This window comes from Phallusia mammillata, chromosome 6 (assembly GCF_965637545.1).
Source record: "Phallusia mammillata chromosome 6, kaPhaMamm4.hap1.1, whole genome shotgun sequence".
Lineage (NCBI taxonomy): Eukaryota > Metazoa > Chordata > Ascidiacea > Phlebobranchia > Ascidiidae > Phallusia > Phallusia mammillata.
Genome location: NC_137257.1, coordinates 4,702,020 through 4,708,587, shown reverse-complemented (window position 1 = coordinate 4,708,587; position 6,568 = coordinate 4,702,020).

The following is a 6,568-nucleotide window of genomic DNA, read 5'->3' as shown; positions in this document are numbered from 1 at the left end:
TAGGGCCGCTGTTCAAACAAGGACTTTAATTAAAAAGCATCTTCCTACAGTACAAGGCATGCCATGGGTGCCAAGTGAATCTTGTTGTCTCCCCTTAAGAACATCCCTTTGTACCGTAAGAATGCACATAATGCCGAAACGAGTTCATGCGTGACGCCTTGGCGCGCTGCCAAAAACAATAGGACTGTTTTGAAAATGAAATTGGCTTCGACTTTTCATCATTTTGGCGAAAAGCTGACTTTGGTTCGCCTTAGCTAATAAACAAAACTGGTATACTGTTTAGTTTTAATGCTTTTCTAAACTACTAGAAAGTAGAAACCAAATAAATATTTATCAATTTTAAAAACATGTCATTTTGGTAAGCACTGTTAATTAAGGACTGGTAATAGCCTGTCCTATCTCCAAGACTCGAACAGTCCAACTGCCAAAACAACTTTCTCTTTGCCCGAAACTGGTTTACATAAACCCTAAGCAAAGTACAACTGGTAATACAGGCGTGTGTGATTTTTCTCTCTGGTATTTAACTCAAAATTTCCAGTCGACTGGAGCGAAGCTTTTCGCCAGGGCTCATCGTGTGATCAAAGGGCCGAAGCCGAACTGGGCTTGAAGCTCGTATTAGAAGCCCCGAAAACGGTTTAGTCTTATCTTGAGCACGCCCGCTGGCCGGGATGAAAGTCAGGCTTCTGATTCTGAGTCAGTTAAGAAAATAGGTGAAGATGTTAAAAAATATATACACAGATTTGGAATAAAATACACATCGAAATTTGGCGTTTTCCAAAAAATGTGGTTGACACAAAACTTTAAAGCTCGCGCTAAAGTTGGGAAATGAAAGAAGCCCATCTTTCTACTTTTCAACATAACGTTTATGCACAACAACAGTTTTCGCCGATTTTTACATATCCTAAAAATAACATAAGAATGCTGTCAAAGAAGGGAAATAACCTAAAGTCCTACGCTAAAAGTAAAGAAGATTAGCCTGTTCCTTACACTTTCAGTTTCCTTGTGCAGCTAACAGCTTGAACGACCATAATTTTCAGACGGTAAAATTCCGCCAACAACGGGCGGTATATACGACCCACAGCGGCAAGTGAATATGGTCTGTAAACTGAAGATTTTTTTATCTAAGGGACGAAAAAACTGGTGTACTGGTGCATGAAGCGGGTGACAGGCCACTCTTGTTGGGCTAGAAACTGAAATGAGACGACTGCATTCACCCAAATCTGTCGGTGCAAAAGATAAGAGCAAGCATAAAATGTTTGCTCGCTAAAATGTATTACTGATAGCAGGTTTTAAGTGGTTAACGTTTAATGTTTTGCAAATAACACGCCACAAGAGGTTTACAAAACGAATTATTTGCCTTATTTGATGCTAAAAAGTAAGCAATACATACACAAGCTATAAAATGCGTTATACCTACAACTGCTGCGTTTTTACTGGAATGCTACAAAACCTAAACACGATTTTATCGGAAGTTGCCTGTGTTATACCAAGTAAACGTCTTTCTGCGACAGCTTGTACAAATATAAACACTAAAGCATTTTGTATTTGCAGTTGCACCTAATTCGTTTCCACCTTTCCTGCTTTATAAAACGCAAAACATCCTCTACTAATCAAAGTTTAGTTGCCGAAAGTAGAGATAAGAAGCGTTTGATGTGAACGCAGACCGAAGTCTTCGCATACACCCTTCAAAACTTTGTCGTGTTATTTCAGATGCTGTCTTTATCACATGTACAACAACTTTCTTATTCAAACATCAAGCCATATCGCATCTCTGACCTATCGTCCGTTCAGTCAACGCATTCCTCCTACTAGGGCCTGTATGTCAGTTTGCTTGGCTAGATAGCGTTTTCGTAAACACAGATTTTTACCTAAACACATCTGACTGGTTACTGTACGTTGCTAAAACAATAACTTGCCTAAACTTTTTGCTTGCAATGCCAATGCTACATTATTACATAACAATCAGCATTTGGAACAAAGAACGTTTTTGTTAAAGGTGTACTTGTTTAGACTTGAAATTGGAAACCCAAATTAAAACTATTAAAACTGAATTTCTTTAGCAAAAGCGCAGACAGGTTGCTTTTACTATAAACTAGTTTGTCACCACTGCAAGTCGCCTTTATAAGATGTAGTTTAATTGTTAAAAAACGTCTGCAACTGTCACTTAAGAGAAATGTCAAGTACGATTTAGGGCTTGCAGAAATTGTCTAGAGTCGCATTTTGGCTGTAGACAGTCAAATCGAAAATCCTTCACTAAGCGAAATTGGCACTTATATCAGAGTACAAGCAGAACAACGACTGTCGCCTAATAGCTGTTCAGCATTGGCATGAATTCAAACACAGATCAGCGAAGGAATTGTTTGTCAAGCACCAATGTTTACCGACTGTACACAAAAGCGCCCCGCGCCAAATAAAGAATAAACCAATTTCCGATGCCTGCGTTCTCCCAAAGACCAACAGGAATGATAAATTAGCAGTCGTCATCCACGAGTCGGCTATACCTCCCACATGGAGATTTTTAAACAGGGTTTGGGTAGAAATTAGCCTTGGAATCTTAAACAGGTTTACTGTAATATGCCAATGCTGGTTTTAAATGGTTGTTTTGCAACTAAAACTGATATTATTTTCGAACATGCGACGTTAAGTTTTTAGTAACCGAATTACACATTTAAAAAACAAAATCTATAAGAGAAAAAGGCCAAAAGTTAATAAAAATCAAATCAATATGAATCTAAAGTTTAAGCAAGATTAAAGCAATTTTATTTTGGTATTTTTTGTGACTAAAATACTAAACTATCTGTTCATTTGAGTCCACTCGCGTTTTTGCTTCGCAGAGCCGATTATTGGACATTAAACAAACCGGCTTGACACGTCTTCGTAAATTACGGCTTGACAAACATACGCTAGATCTAACCTCGCCCAATTTTTGTAGTTTGTTTTCAAACTCTTAAATTTATTTTAGCTGAAAAAGCACAGAAGTCAAGAAGTATGTTGTTAACACACTATATTGTATGTTGATTGTGCCACGGGCACTTTAAAAGTGTGTGATTTTTTTAATTAAAGTAAGTATTTACGAAGTGCATTTTGTGGACTTTAAAATATCGATGTTACGTTTGGGGTAAAAGACAAGGGTATACCTTACTGTTTGCCAAACAGCCGTAAATAACCTACTATAAATCTCAGTTGTGTTGGATATTTTTCTACATGTTTTTTGTAAAGTTTGATAATAAGGGCACTGTGTCATCTAGCGGAAATTTGTTTTTGCCACAAAAAGTGATAAAACAACTAAACCTTCTATTTAGAAATATTGCTGATTCTATTTTGCTCATGTTGGACAGCTTACCTTACTGCACTGGCCTTCAAGAGAAACTAAATGAGTTAGATTTTCTGTAAATCGTAAAAGAGCCTAAATGTTTTAACTACTCGCTTAAAAAAGTAATAAAGTCCGAACAAAAGAATATGTGATGTTAACGGGCTTAATAAATTCTTGACGAGAAGTGCGCTATCCAAGAAATATGTTTGTAATAGCTAATATAAAGTCATAAAGCTATTTTATTAGCGTGCTAATTCCCTAAGAACCAACTAAGCTAGCTGATTTTTATGTCACCGTAAACTGTTGTGACGTCATAGCTTAAGTGTAAATATTTGTTGTAAACTCCAATAGGTAAATATACAAGTAAGCAAGTTTAACAAAGCGATTTTTTAGGTTTTCCTGCCTTTAAATCAGTCAAGTAACTCAATAAAGTGGGTGGAGCAAGGGCGGGGCCACAATAAATTACAAGATTCTGAATGTTTGCCAACGCACAATATTTTTGAGTTTTTAGGCTAGAAAAATCGGTGTGTCGTGTAAAACAGACTTTAAACTGTTTGTGTGTCATCAGCAAAAAATACGGGACCCCTGACGTATTTTGCTTGATAGTTACAAAACGTCTTTCAGAAAAACATAGCTTTGACTGTCTTTATAAATCGAATTTGAAAAGCGAAATAAATCGAAAAGCAGGTGTTGTAAAAATAATATCCTAATGACCATAAAATGTACGTCGTCCTCGATTTTAAAAACGGGCTTGATTCGGGCCTGACTTTACACTCTGTCTCAGTATTTTGTTGAATAAATTTAACCAGCGAAGTAGGCAGTTGCTGGGCCTGAGCTAATGTCAAACAGCCATAAAAAGCTTAGTTTAAGACCAATTGTCTATTGTGTTTGTTGTCTTGGTATTTCCTGAGGATTTAATGTATAGGCCTGTCAATCAAACTTTCGGGCCTAAACAGGCTTCTCAATAACGATTCGGGTTCGGGCTCCAATTTCAGGCCCGTTTGCAACTCTTAGCCGCACAAACTGTAATGTAAAAACAACTCGGCTACCAATCGAAAAAAATGGTAGTTGAAAGGTAATGGGTTATTTTTTAAATGTCTTGCACGATTTTTCTTCGATTCGTGTCATTTGGTAGCACGGTGGGGATCTGCTAGTACAGTGGTTCTCAAACTTTTTTGAACGCGACCCAAATCTGAGTCTTATAAACACCTCACGACCCAAGCCTCAAACAACAAATAATGTCTTTTATTTCCTTGTACGAATACTTACTCATCCTTAAACGCTAACTGTCACATGGCCAAGTTCAGTTAACGCAAGATTAACTTATCCTATTATTTCCCGTGCTATGACGTTACAATCGCCATGTGCGAAACAGTATAGTGGGAAGGCTATTGTGTGCGCGACCCATTTTTTTACCCTGTAGTGTTAAATACGAGTTGTCTCGGTATAAGCTATAAACCGAGTCACTATAAATGTTCGCTGATGAGTCTCAAGGTTACAACCGTGTCACTACAAATTAGAAAGAGGTATACCACCGTCCTTAACCTCCCAAGCTCCTGGGCTTGTCAGGACCGGAGTCCTGGAAACTCCACACACGTGTCTTGCACTTCGGTTCGTTTGTTTATTGTTCACGAGAAGAGAGAGAGATGGAAGAAGAGAGCTAAAAAAATCGAAATGAACGAGTGCGGTTTTATATGTACTCCGGATAACGGCGTTAAATCGTACACATGTGCTCTTGCGACTGGCTCTTGCACAAATTCCCACATAAAACATCGTCCAATCACAGCACGAGACAAAACATACGGTTAAAGCTCGCAAACACCAGATCACAAAGTCGAATATGCATCCTAATTAACTGCGACAGGAAATATTACAAAGTCCGAACACGATTTGTCATTACAGTGGGATTTGGTTGCTATACATTTTAACTTCCTCGCAGCCTTTGAGCTAGCGAGTCAAAAACGAGCTATTTTGGTAAACAAATATTGCAAAGTTTGCACAAATTATGTCGCAACCGCTACAAAATACCCCCTGGCCATGTTTTTGAGCAATGGGCAATATATGGTCATTGCGGGATTGGGCATGAAAGTGGCACAAGAAAATACATGTCATACGCAACACAAAACAGTATACAATGGATAATTTGTTGATTTCTGATAATTTCTGGATCAACTACTCAAAAATACATAAGTTACAGCACAAAGGCAAGAATTTCTTCATTAAGCATTTAAAACAGCATGAGCATATACATTCAAAAACAAACAACATTCAATTTACACCACACCATTTATCGAATTTGATTATCGCATTTCGAGCGTAACGTTTTGTTCCTGGAGATTGATTGTCTCCAGTCTTCAGACACCTCAATCGCTGAAATTATGTGTCTGTCAGTATGGTGAATTTGAATGTCCCTTGCTTTTGATCACAATAGCGGTTCGAAGGCACGTCGCTTCTGAAACAACAAAATAACAAGCAGTATACCGAAATACAATGACATTTATTTCACACATAAGTTTTAATGTGTAACAATAGAACATAGTAATTACGGTAGAGCAGCGCATTTATTGCCTGAGATTTGAATTCAGTATTATGTGTTACAATTGGGCAGGCAATAAACTTGGCAATTGAAGCGTTAGTCTTGGCTGACTAAACTAGAAAAATTGTACAATAAATGAATACGTTTGATAAAGTAGAACATGAAATCAAGTTTTGGTTTAATGTAGGTTTGCCCCCAAGCTAGCCGATGTTCAGACTAAACCTTAAAATTGAGATGGTACTCAGGAGTATATTGATGTAAGTAATCATTCGCATAGCATTCATTCCTCGTGGGAAAATAATAAAAAGTACGTACGTGTATCGAGCCATGCTCGGAAGCTACGACAAGCTTCGATTGTTCGTTCTTTTGTAATGTATAGAAAGCGTCTATAGTTGGCGTATCATGCAATGATAATAAAAAAACAGAGAGCGCCTAGTTGGCATAGTAATGCAATAGTAATAAAGTAATCACCGCCTATTTGGCGTAGTAATACAATAATCGGACAAGTAATAAAGACCGCCTAGTTGGCTTATCATGCATGAACAAGAAGAACAATAAACGCCTAGTTGGCCCAACATGCGATGTAATAGCACGGTGGCATAAATAATATACTCCTATGGCTAGGCTAGTGGACAGCACCCACACGATTTGGTTGTTTTTATGGTTAAATTACGTGTTTCTTAAAATCGAGCGCATGAGGTCAACACAGTGGAAGACCG